Raw genomic sequence first — 17,854 nt, forward strand, 5'->3', positions numbered from 1 at the left:
TATTCAAGTTGTTGGTATTTTTAATTAAAATTTCCTAGTTATTGTTGTAGTGAGAAGAGCATTTTCAATTTCTTACATAACAATAGTGGATAGGGAGTTGCAAATGGTGAAAATCAATTACATTTGGCTCTACCATATGGAGAGCTAAGCATTTCAGAATTAGTTTTTCCTGGCATATGCACCTTTGTATTTTACAAGGGATCAGGAGACTATGCATTACAGAGAAGTTAAAAACAAACAAACAAACAAACAAAAAGAAAAAACGGGGAGCTTTATTGTGTCATCCCCTAGTGTCTAGCCAGTCCGAGTTCTTCTCAAGTGACTTGGCATTTTCTTATAGATCAGTTAACCAAAAACATGTTGTCACAAAAGAGGGACATATCACTAGAGAGTTAATTTGGTTATAGTTGTTCGGTTTAATGTTTTGCTCTCTCTTAAAGCTTTACTTGCAATCCCACAGTAATTGTCCTGCAAGCATGAGCACTGACACCCCAAAGAGACAGCAAGCCAGAAACAAATTGAGTATTTATATTAGAAAGGAGGAAACCAGGGAGACATAGACCTATAGAAGCACATCCACATGGTTGCACACACAAGCTGACTCAGGCATTTTGTTTGTACTTTGTAATAGATTTTGCACACTGTGGTTGTCAGGGCAACAGTCAGAGGACAACAGAACTTCACAAATAATGGAAGTGAAGGTTAGTAGTAAATGTACTGTAAATTAAAATCTATGGAGTAAAACTGTAATGGCATAAATTTGACATCTATATAAAACTATCTTTTTAAGCTGACTCATCTTTTTGTCAGTCAGTCTAGTTTGAAGCATATTGCTGATGTGATTGGCCTTTTAATCAACCTGAAAATGTCTCATTTGTAAAGCAATAGGGAGGGGAGAGGTTCATCTGAGAAGTCATCTTAGGCTATTGACCTCATGCTTTCTCCATGCCACAAATAAAAGCAAAGTTTCTGATCATCTACTATTATGGCCTTCTGTGCTCTATTATCTGTTGTAATCCTATAAATCTAGGCTTTATTAAGTAAGAGAGAAACACGTAAGTAACTTATCTAGTTTACATTTCTCTAGGAGTTGTATTTAGAGCAGATAATACATTGCAGTCGATCCATATGTAAGAAACATTTTGAGGAACTATATCAAAGCCTTGGGATTGGGTTAATTGTGACATTTGCTGACCTTGTGACTTTGAAATCAGCTGAAATTTTAAAAAGAAATTTAAAAACTGAAAACTTTTAAACCTAATGTATTTAGGCATTTTCTAGAACACTTTTCTTCTTCTTTCTCTTGTTATTCTGGAAGAGAAAAGATGACTATTTTCAAAAGACACCTTCTAACTGCCAAATATATTAAGACATACTTGTTGAAGAGCCAGAGTTTGTAAATGTTAAAAGACGTGATAGTTCAGGTTCTGTTACTGAGATAAAATTATTATAACTCTTGAATCAGCGGTAAGATTTTCAAGAGGTTTAAGCATGAGGCTCTGGTGCCTTTCACTGTTGACAGAATTCTCTAAAATAACCTGAACCTGCATATGTCACGATGAAATATATATGCAGGATACTTTAGTTGACTTTGTGTATATTTGGCCAAGGTTGTTCAAAGTCAAGATCTTGAATAACAAATTTTGTCTTACGTTGTGTTTTTGACCAAAATTAACACAAATATTCCACTTCCAACACCAGTTTCCCTGAAGCTATGTATTAAAAGTATCACACAAACACTAGTTTCCATGATGCTTCTTCTATAAAACAAGAATAAAAACATCTTGGCTCTGAGAATTTTTACAATCTGTACCATATTGAGCAAACTTTCACAGGAAAGTTTCGAATAAAAACCTCATCCAGGGAAATCAAAATTCTAGTTTAAACAAACTTTAGAAGGATATTAACAGAAAACATGGTGGTTGTGTTAATCGTGATGCAATTGAATCCACATCAGTAGCTTATTAATGGGATACTGGATTAATTGACATCACAAGTATATAATCAGCTTGAAAGTGCTTATCTCTTTCTGACATAGTATGGTGGTTCTATGAGTTCTTTCAGATGTTTGTTCTAATTTAGTATAAACCAATTGGATTGTGTGCTATTGGGGTGTAGAAGCAGGGGAAGTTGCATTTTGTTGACTCTACTGGCAATCATAGAAAAGTATTGGAATTCAACTTGGTCCTCCTCATATGATATGAGCTGAAATGAGTCTAAAAATGAAAACATCCCACAGCAATCTAATATGCATGTCCTTCTCATTTTGTCTCGTTCATTAAAGCCTCTATATTTCTTATATAATTATATTATTAAAGTATGTTTGTAAAATTTAGTAAAATTAAGAAATACAGCCATTAGGTAGTAAAATAGCATATAGCCATTATCCTGGATTAAATAAACAATAATATATTACAATATTAGGTAGAATATATTAAATAGTTATGAACCATGTCCTGAAAGAGGAATAATAAGGTGATTAACCACCATTTGAGAGACATTGGAGACAACAGAGTCACAAAAGAGAGGAAGAAAAAAGAGGGGAAAGTGCAAAGACACAAAAATGTAAATTAACATTTCAGTACCAAGGACAGTGAAAGCACATGCGTTTGACTGGGTTGGAATGGCATATTCATTTATTCATTTACTAAAGAAAAACGCAGAATGCCTGTTATATTTCAGGCACTTCAATAGTTAGGATTATCACATATAATATGAAATGCCCAGCTAAATTTGAATTTCAAATAAACAACAAGTATGTTTTCAGAGGCTATGTGACCCTTGCAATATTTAGGACATGCTTATTCTAAGAACTTACTTTTTTTTGTTTATCTGAAAATCACATTTAAGTGGAGGTTCTGTATTTTATATTTGCTAAATCTGGTGACCCTAAATAGATGTGGAGAGTGATAAAAAATACATAGTATTTGATGTCATACAACTTAGAAGCGTAGACATGTATGAAAATAGACAGATGTTTTGATTGCCAAAACTTGCACACCTAAAATATTAATAGAGGGAAATAAAACTTTGTCTAGGGAAATTAAGTGGTTTGACTCACTACCTCAACTTTATTTAATCCTTTCAAGTCAAATCTATTTCTGACCATCCATGCAAATGCTGGTTGCCTTCATCACCTGGTGGAGGTAGTATGTCTTAAACATAATCCATTCAGCAAATCTACAAAAATCGTTACTTAATGAATACTTGGTAATTTAATATGAGAAGCATATTACCAATGCAATGCATAGTTTAACTGTCTTTGTTGAAACCAGCATTCAAAACTCTTTGAGCCTATGTTTATTTTAACATGAATAATTAGCTAACTTTTTGGTTAATAAATAGTTATTTTCCTTAATAATTGTTAAATGGTTTATCTCAATTTTATCTATAAATGTACACTGTCTCTTTAGATGTGTTACTGGTTAAGGTTTCATCTGGTTGTAATTCACAACACAACATTTTAATGACTGTAAATAGTACGATTTGTTCAGCTTTATTTTTTTTCACCCTCTCTCTCTCCCATAAGCATGAGGCAGACATTCCCTTTCTGCTCTAATTTAGTTAATGTTTGCCTTTCACTCTCATGGTTTCAATTTTGATTTTTTTTTTTTTTTTTTTTTTTTTTTTTGAGACAGTGTTTTTCTCTTGTTGCTCAGGCTGGAGTGCAATGGCATGATCTCGGCTCACTGCAACCTCCGCCTCACAGGTTCAACCAATTCTCCTGCCTCCGCCTCCAAAGCAGCTGGGATTACAGGCATGCACCACTATGCCTGGCTAATTTTGTATTTTTGTATTTTCCACCCACCTGGTCCTCCCAAAGTGCTGGGATTACAGGCATGAGCACCTGAGCCCAGCGACTTTCAAAGTCTCAAAATGACTACTGCAACTCCAGACCCTGCATATGCTTTACTGGAGAAAATAAAAAAATAAACTCAAAGAATGTCTCTTTAAGGCATATTAATATTTGCGTATGTGCGTCTTATTACTTTTTAGATTAAGGTAAAATTCTTGTTACATAAAATTCGCTATTTTAAAGTGTACAGTTCAGTAACATATAGTGCATTCAAAATTTTGTGTGATCATCAATCTCTATCTAGTTCTAAAACATTTTCGCCACCACAAAAGAAAGCCCTGTGCCAATTAAGTGGTTTCTTCCCAGCTCATAGAAAGTATTAATGTGTTTTCTATCTCTATGCTGTTATGCCCAGACCGTTTATTCCCCGAAGAAGACCACCAGAGTCCAGAGTCAAAGCCAAGCGGCAAGGATCTTTACTGCAAGTTCGAACTTGGTCCCTCAGTTCCACAACATACAAGAGGGCCCCGAACAATGCATGCGCTTGCTTTTTATAGCCTTAGAAAAACTGAATAATATCTATTATTTGATAGCACAATAAGGTGACTGTAGTCAATAATTACTTAACCATACATTTTAAAATAATACAACTCAGTGGATAAATGCATGAGAGATGTATATCCTATTCTCCATAATGGGCTTATTTCACATTGCAGGCCTATATCAAAAAACCTCATGTACCCTATAAATATATTCACCCATTATGTACCCACAAAAATTGAAAATAAATAAATTTATTAAAATAATGGATTTTGTCTTCAGAGAATCCTGTCAGAGTATCTATAATGTTATAAAAGAATTTCAAGAAAGATGTTTCCTAAGTTTCCTATGTTCCAATATCACCTCTGTATTTCTGACCCAACTCAGAACACAATTCCAGTATTTTCCAATTCAAATAAACTTTGCAGGATTGTGATATCATTATAAACAGTTTATGATCTCAGGGGCTTAACCAAAACAGTGTTCTTTTTGCTCACAATGTATGTCAGCAGCAGTTCTCTGGAACTGTTCCAGCCACTGAAGTCAACTATGGTTTTGTTTTATTCTGCTTGGCATTACCCCATGAATTTTCTTTATTCAAAGATTCAGACTAAAGCAGAAACCACTTTAAAACATGCTGTTCTTTTTAGAAGAGTACCATCCAAAACATAAAATGACTCGACGTTTCCACTTAGAATATGCATGCATCACTTCTGCTCAAATCCCGTTGGGTAAGTAAGCCATATGGACCAACCATAGCTCAAAGAGGTAAAGTAATATAGTTCTCCTGCAGAAGAACTCTGGCACTTCGTACAATAAACTCTCGCCTCAGGAAAGGCCTATTCTGCATCATTTCCTTTTATTTTGAATTTTTAAAATTCCACTTATTTCTTCTTGTAATCAATTATGTTATAATTTATAATAATATAATAAATTCTTTCCATATACATGAGTCTTTGTTTCTTACAAAGAAATGTAACCAAATTAACTAATAATACTTGAGTTTATCAGATGCATAATTCATTATATATACCTATACCCACTAAGTAGTGTTTGATATCTACTAAATGTTCAATAATAGCTATACAATTTACACTAATTGCCAGAGAGAAATCATTCATTTTCACTTAATAAAACCAAAATGAAAGGAATCTTATTATTATATTAGTTTGAATAAATAGGAATTGAAGTTTTAGAAGCTTAATTGTGTCCAAGATTATACAGCTAGAGAATTACAGTGACCGGATTTGAACGCAGGCAATCTGACTCAAAAACCATGCATGGAACTGAACTTTATGAATTCAATTGAAATAAGGAATATCATGTTTAATTAGGATGTGGCAATCTTCAATGATACATATTACTTCAATTTCTAGGTTGTACATTTAATAACAAAACGTTATTTAAAATTAAATCTTCAAGGAATTTTTAGATAATAGTTACATATACCAACTTATAAATTGTATAGTCTCTTGCAGATGCTTTTAATGTGACAGTTTTTACAACTATACAAATGTAGGTCGATTTTTTTGCAAATATGCCCACAATAAATTATTCTTTACCAGCATTCATACTGATTTCTAATTAACTCTATTTTCCCATCAAGAAATGTTTCTACTCCTGAATTCAGGATTAAGAAATAAAATTAATCAATAGGAATGTTAAATCAACATTTCTAAAAGCAGTGTTATTAGTTCTGTATATAAGCAAAAGATTTTAATTAAATGAAAGAAATTCAGGCATGCACATTGCTATATTTATGGTTTAGCACCACTGTGAATAGATACTACACAGCAAAATGAGCATATCTTCAAAGAAAGACAATAGGCATTAAATTAAAATAAAATATATCAATGTGTAACATTATAAACTAGGAATAAAAGTCTCAAAAATTTGAATCTATCCGCAGTGCTTATGTTTATATCTTATTTTATATGCAGTAATATCTTTTTATAGTTTTAGTTTAAATTCCATTATAAATTACAGTGTTATCTTGTTTAAATTTTTCCTCAGCTTAGTAATAATAATAATAATAATAATAATAATAATAATAAAATCAGGATGAAGAACTACTTTTCACAGTCAAATAACGTCTTCATTTGAAATGTACAAGCAATATTCTGCTTTTCAATAAATATGTTAAAATGGCATTGTAACCATTTTATTTGATTTTTTTATTCGGTCATCTATTTGATGACAAAAAAATTCAAAACAGCAATATCAAATATATCCTAAGGGAATTCATTAAATTTCATATAGGTGATATTTTTGATATAACACCTCTTTGCTAAAGCTTATAAAATTTATTTCAATTATGTGTTCAAAGGATAAATAGTGCTGTTATAAATATTTGCTCTATGTATCTCAAAAAAAACATGTCAAATAAATGATGCTTTCTCAAATATAAAGGATACATAAATGTATCTTTCATTTACCAAGTCTACTTATAGGATCTATTTCATATGTACACCTGTAAAAGCATGAAAAGATGTATACACGAGGGTATTTGTTGTAGACCTACTTGTAATAGTAGAAAGCTGATAAAAACTCAATATTCATAAATAGGAAACTGGTTCAATGACCTGAGAAAATGCATACAATAAAGTACTGATACAAGAAATCAGTACTGAGAAATATGTCTTTATTTTATTAAGAAAAGATAATCGGTTTATTTTTAAGTTAAACATAACAATAGTGTGAAATACATTTATTTACTTATGCTCTTTTGAAGTTCAGAACAATTAACAAATGCCAGCCAAAGAAGCTCACATGTATACAAATGCCTGTTTTCTTATTAAAAAAAAAATCATAGAAGGATAACTATAAGATTTTTAAAATATTTCCTATAGGGTAAGAAAGGGAATCTATTGGAGAGGGTATAATTAGAACATAGCCTTCTATGAATGCACATTATATTGTAAATATAATTTTGGAAACACATAAACATTTTATATGATTATACAATTAAATGCAAGAGAAGCAAGTCCTAACCATTTAAACTGAAGCAAATGAAACTATGCATACAGGTATATAGTGGAAGTATTCCAAGTGATAATAAGGCACAATAATTTGATTGTGCATCCTAGTGAAACATACCATTAGGATAAAAACATATTTAAAACAATGTTTACATTAATGTAATTGCTCTTTTTGATGAATTTGATTATTTATGGTCTCATCATTTTGAGAAGGTTGAGCATGTAGTATGACATAAAAGAAATAAGTAAGTAGGTTTGTGTAATAAAAAATTAAATTTTTTGATTTGCTGCTGAATTCGGTTTCCCAGTATTTTATTGAGAATTTTTGCATCAATGTTCATCAGGCATATTGGACTGAAATTTTCTTTTCTGGTTGTGTTTCTGCCAAGTTTTGGTATCAGGATGATGCTGACCTCATAAAATGAGTTAGGAAGGAGTCCCTCTTTTTCTGTTGTTCGGAATAATTTCAGAAGGACTGGTATCAGCTCTTCTTTGTACCTCTGGTAGAATTCAACTGTGAATCCGTCTGGTCCTGGGCTTTTTTTGGTTGGTAGGCTGTTAATTACTGCCTCAATTTCAGAACTTGTTATTGGTCTATTCAGGGATTCTACTTCTTCCTGGTTTAGTATTGGGAGGGTGTGCATGTCCAGGAATTTATCCATTCCTACAAACCTGCATATTTTCTACATGTATCCCAGAACTTAGTAAAATTTAAAGAAATTTAAATTTTAAAAAAATGCAAGAAGGAAAAAACAAATTAAATTCTTTTTGTGTGGAAATACAGAAATAGAAGTATAAGAATGATGAGGTAGATTAGGAGTCACATAATCCTGAAGGTCAATTGGAAATAGAAGTTTAAACTTTGTTTTGTCTGTCTGAACCCATGTCTGGAGTCATCCCAGAAATGCTGGCAGTTAATTCTCACAAGAGTCTGCCCCAAACTGTCGCAAAAATGGGATTGGAATTGATGGAATTCCAAAGAAAGAAGCACTGCATACCAGGGAGATCAGTCTAAAGGATTCATAAGGGAAACTTACATAGTGAGTGCTACAGTGACCCTTGCAATGGGCAGACAGGAAAGAGATGTACCTACACATGTCCCCTACAAAGTTTATATGAAAGTTTAAGGAATTTAGGTTGGGGCCAGGGATACTTTTTATTGTTTACCAAAATATTTGATCGTTGAGTATTTTAGACAACAGCCCAAAGAAGTTCATCAGTACATGGAAACGTTCAAGGTCCCTGCTTTGGTTCAAGCTTGAAGGGAAAGACATGCAACTATTTGTGTCACAGAGAGGTCAAGGCACTCCTTCCCACAAACATGTATCACTGTCTTTTTTTGTTTGTTTGTTTTTTTGGTAAACATATATCTTCAAGCTCTATTAGTCAAAACCACCTAGAAACAAGGACCACATATGTAACTACGAACACCCTGCTTTTACAGATTTTCCCAAAAAAGCATTTCCTCTGAAAGGAAGAGCGTTTCTAAGAGAAAAGGCTGCTTCATGTCTGAGACAGAAAATGTGTAAGATGATCCTTGAGCATTAAGGGCACCAACAAAGACTGCCAGGATCACATCAAAAGAACTCAAATGCCAATTTGAACACTCTCAAAGACACATTTAGAATAAAGTTTGACCAAATGTCCGGGCACCCTGGGGCCCACTTATGTTTACACAAAAAATTAGCCACCACATTGCCAATTAATACAAATGTGAAACTCTGAAGATCCCAATGAAACAAAGAGAAAAATGGGGACAATTGTGCACAAATGTAGATTTTAAGTTTCTATATATATTTCACAGCTGGTAGGCAACTGAATAAGAAGAGGGAATTATTTTCCTCTAATTTTCTAGACTTCAGAACTGAGTCTTGAGAGTAATTTGTAGTTTAGGGCTATATGTGTTTAGTATAATCTAAATAATGCTTCAAACTGTATTAAGTTGTTACGTACGAATTAGCTTATTAGATTCCTCAGAACAGTGTTACAAAGGAAGAAGCCTATATTTTTCCAGTATCTTTTAAATTAGGAAACAAGGCTCAAAGAGCTTAGTCTAGGGATATATTTTAAAACATATCAAAAGTTAAAATGGATATTAAATGTAGACCCTAGTTCACCATTTTATTCACAAATTAAAATTAAGATAATGAAATATCACTTCCCACCAGCAACTCAGCAAAATCTTCAAGAGGATAGGAGGCAGAAAATATTATCATCTATTACTGATAGAAACATATAAATGTCACTGCATGTTAGAAAGGTAAAGTTTTGCAGTACTTTTGGAAACCACAACAATGTCTTTTAATTAAAACAAAAACAAAAACAAAACTAAAAGAAACATAAGGCCGGGCACGGTGGCTCAAGCCTATAATCCCAGCACTGGGAGACCTAGGCCGGCGGATCACGAGGTCAGAAGATCCAGACCATCCTGGTTAACATGGTGAAACCCCGTTTCTACTAAAAATACAAAACAAAATTAGCTGGACGTGGTGGCAGGCACCTGTAGTACCAGCTACTCTGGAGACTGAGGCAGGAGAATGGTGTGAACCCGGGAAGCGGAGCTTGCAGTGAGCCGAGATCGCGCCACTGCACTCCAGTCTGCGCGACAGAGCGAGACTCCGTCTCAACAACAACAACAATAACAACAACAACAAATACATAAATACTTAAATCCAGCAATGATACACCTAGAAATTTAGCAAAAGCTAAACATCAGCATAAAAGATTTGATGTTCCTACAAAATGCCAAAAGATATTGATTACAATATTGTCCATAATGGTTAAAACTGTACAGTAAGAGAAATCAGATCAACATGGGAATATGTATGGTATATTCCCATATTACATATCATAAACCCTTTTAAAATAATGAAATAATGTCATATATTATGGTGAATTCGAACTATGAAATATATACATCTTTTAAAAGAATATAAAAGTTATATTGAATTGGATTTTCAGAAACTACTATCGAATAAGACAGTTACAGAAAAGTGAGTATAATAGAATTCCATTTTCTGTAAAAAACATTTTAGGTACCTGACCCCCGACCCCCGACCCCCCTCCCCCCGTCCCCCCTCCCCCCCCCGCCATATAATGGATTAGAGTCTTTTAGCTTGCTTCAGCCACTTGGAAATAACAAGACAGTGCATAAAAATCAATTATGTGAGCTTTAATTCAACCAGGAAAATGAGAATCCACCAGAATCATGAAGGATACCCCAGATCCCGGGGAGAACCCTGGCAAAGGGTACCCATGATGGCATCTGACTGATAAAAGTGAGTGAAGCCCTCTCATGTGAGAGAGGAAGAGAGCCCCCCTCTCTGCTGAACCTTTCCAATAGTAATCCCAGAAACCCTGGACTAAGGAGAGCATTGTGTTTCTCCCAAGCCCTGGAACTAATGCGGGGAGGCTTGGACATGCTGTGAGGAAAAGACACTGGGAAAAGCTGCAGACATTTTCCGTAGACACAGGACAAAAAGCAGGACGCCATTTTTAATCCAGGTGCATACAAAATCTGCCATTCTTTGGCAACTAGACAGCATGACTGCGTAGGCATTTTAGTTTCGGGCCAGAGATTGGAGTACCCACCCTGGAGTGGGGTAGGGACCTCCATAGCCAGAATTGTTCAAAGTGCCTCAGCAGTAGATGGTGGAATTGAGCTCTCCCCCGTCACAAGTATGGAGCTGGAGAACAGCTGCTACAGCTTCAATTTCTCCTGGGCAGCAAGACTTGCAGCGAAGGCCAGCTTGGCAACCTAAAACTGGTCTGTGTGTGCCACTGCTGGGAGCCCAAGCCTGCTTCCCTAAAATTGTGGTCCAGTAGTGCCTGTTCTGCTCCATACCCAGGCAGATCTCCAGGCATACGGAGTACCCATTAAGTTGTATTGGCAGCCTAATGCTCTCCACCTTTCCTGTGCAGAGACCCTGGGGCAGAGAGGCTGTCTCTGCTTCATTTCCATTCAAATCTCCGGACATTCAGAGCACCTACTCATCTGTTACAGCAGCTTAAGCCATCCCACCCTTCCTGAGCGTAGAGGAGGGTGGTGCAGTGGGGCTGTCTCCATTCGCGTTCAGGCAGATGTCTGGGCATGTGGAGCACCTGCTTGCTTGGTTCAGAAGCCTGAGTTAATCCACCCTTTCTGTGCAGAGATATTGGTGCAGGGGGCCTTCTCTACTCCATGACCAGGCAAATCTCCAGGCATCCGGAGCACCAATTCTCCTGGTTTAGTAGCTTAGCTCATCCCCCTAAGGATAGAGAACTTGAGGCTGAGGAGATTTCCCAACTCCATTCCGAGGCACACCTCAGGGCACTTGGTGGCCACCCACTGGATTCTTCCTTGGTGCTGGTCTTTGTATCTGTCTTGGGGGAACCTGTAGGCAGACCTGCCTGGTCTAGCTTCAGTCATCATGGCTCCTATCCCCCAGGGGCAGAGCAGGGAGCTCAGATGACTGCTCATGCCACTAAACAGTCCATTGCCTGCAGCAACAGAGCTTCTTCCAATAAATGCGGATCAGGTATATATCTAGCTGCATTGGCCACAGCCAGCTTTCATCCAGAAGTGCCCCCTGTTTGCTTGTAGGTCACCCTGCACAGCCCAATATGAAACCTGCTGAAATAAGTGCATAGGGCTATAGAAGCAAAGCCAAAGACCATACTCAGCATTCTTTGCAGTCACACCCAATAGTGATGGGGTAAAAGGGAAAAGGAAAGAAAAATTTCCAATAGTATTATAGAGAAAGAAAAGTATTTTATCCACACAAAAATAATTACAATAATTAAAAATGCCGACATCTCTAGATGAGAAGAAACCAGTATAAGAATTCTAACACTATGAAAAATCTGAATGTACAGACACCACTAAAGGGTTGCACTAGCCGTCGAACAATAGTCTCTAATCAAAATGAAAACTGAGAAATGACAGATAAAGAATTCAAAGCACAGATTACAAGGAAGCTTAATTATATCCAAGACAAGGTTGAAAGTCAACACAAGGAAACTTCTAAAGCAGTTCCCAGAATTAAGGAAGAGATAAATATATTAAAAAGAAATCAATTGGAGCTAATGGGATTAAAAAACTCACTCAAAGAATTTCAAAGTACAATTGAAACTTTTATAAATAGACTAGAACAAGCAGAAGAAAGGATTTCAGAGCCTGAAAACTGAAAGTCTTTTGAACTAACCCAGTCAAATATAAAGCAAAAATAATTTAAAAAATAAAAAGAATGAGAAATATGGTTTTATGTAATGACCAAATCTATGAATTATTGGTATTTCTGAGAGAGAAGGAGAAAAAGTAAACAATCTGGAAAATATGCTTGAGGAAATGATTCAATAAAATGTTTCTAATCTTCCTAGAAATCCAGAGAACACCTGCGAGATACCACACAAAGTGAACATCATGAAGGCATGTAGTCATCAGACTGCCCATGATCAATGCTAAAGAAAACAATCTTAAAAATACCTAAAAAAAAAAAAAAACGGTCAGATCATGTACAGATAGATTCCTAGCAGGCTAAGAGCAGACTTCTTAGCAGAGCCTTATAAGCCAGGAAAGATTAGAGGCCTATTTTCAGCAAACTTTAACAAAAGAAACAAGCAAATTCCAACCGAAAATTTTATATTCTGCCAAACTAAGCTTCAAAAGCAAAGGAGAAATAAAATATTTTCCAGAAAAGCAAGCACGAAGGAAATTTGTTACCACTAGACCAACCTTACAAGAGATCCTTAAGGGAGTCCTAAGCAAGGAAGTGAACAAATGACACCTGCTACAACAAAAAATTATGTGAGTATATAGCCTACAGAGCCTGTAAAGTAATCACACAATGAAAACTACAGAACAAACAGCGAATTGTTTTTGATAGGATTAAAACCTCACATATCAATATTAACCTCAAATGTAAATAGCTAGAATGCCCCCACTTAAGAGGCATGGAGTGACAAGCTGGATTAAAACAAGTACCATCTATCTGCTATCTTCAATAGACTTATCTCACAGGTAATGACACCAATAGGATAAAAGTACAGAGTTGGAGAAAGTCCTATCATGCAAACAGAAAACAAAAAAGAGCATGGGTTTCTATTTTTATATCAGATAAAATAGACCTTAAACCAACAATAGTGAAAAAGAACAAAGAAGGGCATTTTATAATCATAAAGGTTTCAATTCAACAAGAAGATTTAACTATCCTAGATATATACACACCCAACACTGGAGCACCCAGATTCATGAAACAAGTACATCTACACCTACAAAGAGACTTAGCCACACAATAATAGTGGGGGACTTCAACACTCCTCTAATAGCATCAGAAAGTTAGGCAGATTATCAAGTCAGAAAACTAACAAATTATGGACTTAAACTTGGCACTTGATCAATTTGATATTAGATCTACAGAATACTCTACCTATCAACTACTGAATATACATCTTCTCTTCTACATATGGTACATACTCCAAGATTGACCATATGTGCAGCCATAAACAAAGTCTCAGTAAGTGAAAAAAAAATTAAAATCACACCATCCTCTTGAACCACAGTGGACTAAACATAGAAATCAAAATCAAGAAGGTCTCTAAACAAAATAATTACATGGAAATTAAACCACTTGCTCCTGAATGACTTTTGGGTAAACAATGAAATTAAGGTAAAAATTTAAAAACTTCTTTGAAATAAATGGAAACAGAGAGACTCAACATAACAAAATCTCTGTGATGCAGCTAAAGCAACCTTAAAAGGAAAGTTTGTGGCACTAAATACCTACATCGGAAGGTTAGAAAGATTTCAAATTAATGATCTAACGTCACTTCTACAGGAACTAGAAAATCAAGAACAAACTAAACCCCAAATCTAGTAGCAGAAAAGAAATAACTATGATCAGAGTGAAACTGAGCCCTCATGGAAATAAAGATGGCAACAATAGAAATTGAGGGGTACTTCAGTGGAGAAGTAGGGAGAGAGGCAAGGATCGAAAAATTAACTATTGGGTATTATGTTCAGTACCTGGGTGATGGGATCCTTCATATCCCAAGTCACAGCATTATGAAACATACCCAGGAAACAAACCTGCACATGTTCTCTCTGAATCTAAAATAAAAGTTTGGAAAAAAGCAAAGAAATACTAACAAATGAATCTCCTTATTCATGTGTATGTATTTATGGGTTCATATACACCCATGCATTCATATATACATTTGTGTATTGTATGAATACCAGGAAAAGATGAAAAGATTGATCACTAGGTAATGAATAATACCAGAAATAGGTGGAGCTGATTGGTGGTGATAAGGGAGAAGGCAGGAGAGCAGAACAAATTTAAAAAAGGAAAAGATGGATGGCAATTAAAATAATGTATATGTTTATGCTTATATATATGTAAAATTAAAAATATGTCCATATATTGGAATTAAAGTTCAAATAATATAATTTAAACTATAAATAAATATTACCTTAATATTATATTTTCTAATTCCAAAAAAAAATCCCAATCAACACTAATGTAAAAAAGAAATGAATGTTTTTCTTTAAAAACATGTATTTTAAAATAAGATAGTCTTATGAACAGATTAAACTATTCTAGTTAGTCTTTCACTATTTCTCTTTTTGGGATCTCACAAAAGAGCATTTCCTTTTTGGTAAAAGAAAGTTTATTAATATTAGTAACCGATCACTTAAGTAAAATTATACACTTTGCTTCTTTGAAAATTCTATTTCATATTTTTCTATTTTTTTAATGGTTTTCAGATTAATTTGAAGCAAGATTGAGGAAGGTTATTTTAGGCACAACTCCATAGCTTTAATTGCAACATTTATCATATGAGAACTCTAGCTGCCAAGAATGTGTTGGCACTAGGCAAATGTATAGCTTGCCCACAGGGATTTTATTATCCAACATCAAGGAATGTCTGCAACACAGTGGTCATTGTCACTGAGAGCTTCCTCTAGGCAGTAGAATAACAAGCTTGAAAAGAGAATACACAGAAATTTAATTTAATTAAAAATAGTATTTTAGTATGGCACATGTTTTGTACAATCCTTTTATAATGGATTCCTATATATAAATATCAATACACTAAGTCACCAGAGTCTTCAAATCATTTTTATTATAGAATGTAAAAATCCTTAAGAATATCAACATTATTATGAGTAATAATATTGCTCATATCATTAGTATTAAAAACAATTATCTAAGACTTTACTGCTCATTTTAAATTTTAAGGACATAAATGGATTGTGCTACACCTATGATTACTCCTAAAATGTGTTTTCTGCATTATAAACTAATGAACAAATTTTAAAAATGAATATATAATTTATTTCAATCAAATTTCTAAAAGAAGAGTAAAAGTTTTCCACAAAGTTTGCCTATAATATAGAATAAAAAAGAGATTTTCATAGCTGTGTTATAATTGTGAGATGAGTTGTTCACTGCCAATAATAATGCAAAGTTTGTTTTTCGTAAAGTTCTAGATAACAGAAATTAATTGATTTAGTTTGTAAAGTAAAATATCTTCCTTTAAAATATGTACAGATATGTAGTAAACTACAAAGAAACTTTCCTACTTGCTTCAATAAGAATATGCTTTTTCGAATGGGAAAAAAAAAATCTTTATACTGGAAAGCATATGCCAATTCGTTTCACCTATACTCTACCTATTTTTTTTTTTTTTTCTGAGAAAAGAGGCCAACAACTCTTGTGAATGTGTAATATGAAGATTATTAGTTATGGGAATCTCTACAGAAGATACAAGAAAAGAAATTTATTGTCAACAATCAGCTTACCGGTTATGAATGGACATTGTCTCTGGTTACCTTTTTCCATAAAAAGAGCCAGTATAGTGTTTGTGTGTGCACTTGTGTGTATGTGTATGTGTGTGTGTGTGCATAGCTGTTAAGGAGGAGCTGATAGATAAAAAGAAGCTAAGCATGCTAGCATATGTACCAAGAAAATGTCTTAAGAATATGTAGTATACACATAAGATGTGCTAAAAGATACATCAAAATACATTTTTATGTGCAATTTCCTTTTTTTCATACTGGATCATGACTAAGCTGGGGGTTTAGGAAGCCACATAAAAACACAGTTCATCTTTCAAGAAGGTAAATTTTTCTTGAGGTATTCGTGGTAAAAAAAATACCTGATTCCACTTCCATTCCCCTAGGCTGATGTATATTCGGGATATCCATGTGAAAAGCCTCAAGTCGAAAATATGTGAGATTATGTCTTCAGAGACTTCATGGGAAACCAATATGATCAGTGTCAATAGTTTACTTTTTTTCTTACCTAGGACAAATGCACATACTAGAGCTTAATCAGCTGTCTGCAACTGTAAGTTAAGAAACCTACCGAATAAGGATTACACAGCAGAAATGTAGAGTCTTTTCCTTTATGAAATCATTGACAACCCTCACTATTCCTAAATTTCTTCCAATTTCTCCTTGTAAGAGAAAAAAATCTAGTAAATTGTGTTCAGTTATATCACTATTACTGTTATTTACTTGTAATTGAAATACTCCTGAGTAGTACACAGAGGAAGCTAATTGACGTAACTTGTAATTTAAATCATTTTATATTACATTAAATGTTGATGTCATAGAGTGGAAAGAAACATTTACTTATTTTTTGTTACATCAGAGAATTTCAAAGAATTTTCACACTCATTAAGTGCTACTTCATAATACCATAATACACTCTAAATTTCTGGAGAAATTGTCTATGTTCCTTATACTTTTATATATATTATATATATACACACACACCATATATATATATATATATATATATATATATATATATACCTTATATATATACACACACCATATATATACACACTATATATATGCAAACAAAGGTCTTAACAAGTATACACTTTTCACAGTTTCATAAAATTTCTCTCAGTTTTGTTATCTTCAGCATTTTATTGAATTAATATTAGTATCACTTAAAAGTGATGCATATTTGGAAACTAATAATGATAAAGTTTTCTGGGTGAGATCAAAGTGAAGTAAGAGTCAGAGAGGGAGAGAGAGAGAAACAGAAAGAGAGAACTCGAATAAAATATAAAAAAAATTAGAGAGAAACCATAGTCAGTAACAAATCTGCATAGCCAGAAGTCAAGGAGCACGAGTCTGAGCTGGTGAGCTTACAAGTGATAGGACAAGAAACATCAAAGAAATATCAAAGGCTTTCTTCCTTTTGAATGGTGTCTTAGGGCTGTAGTTGAGCTTGTCTGTGTTTCAAAAAGCCCTACTCCTATAGGGCTGAGGAGCAGCATGTGACCTGGTGGCAGAGTTCTACCTCAGATCATGCAGGTTTAGAAGAGTGCATGGGTTAATGATTACTGACACTTTCTTAAGTTATTTTTAACTTACACCAAAGCCTGAAATTGTACCATTGCCAATAACTACAAGTAAAATTTTACTGGTCTAATTTTTTTTCATTTTAGCCATGGCAGAGTAACTGGTACTAGATACATACTCCTGCCTAAATAGATAAAACTGGACACAGTAAGATAACTGTTTTCAGATACTAGACACAGA

This window comes from Rhinopithecus roxellana, chromosome 2 (genome assembly GCF_007565055.1).
Source record: "Rhinopithecus roxellana isolate Shanxi Qingling chromosome 2, ASM756505v1, whole genome shotgun sequence".
NCBI classification, from domain to species: Eukaryota; Metazoa; Chordata; class Mammalia; order Primates; family Cercopithecidae; genus Rhinopithecus; species Rhinopithecus roxellana.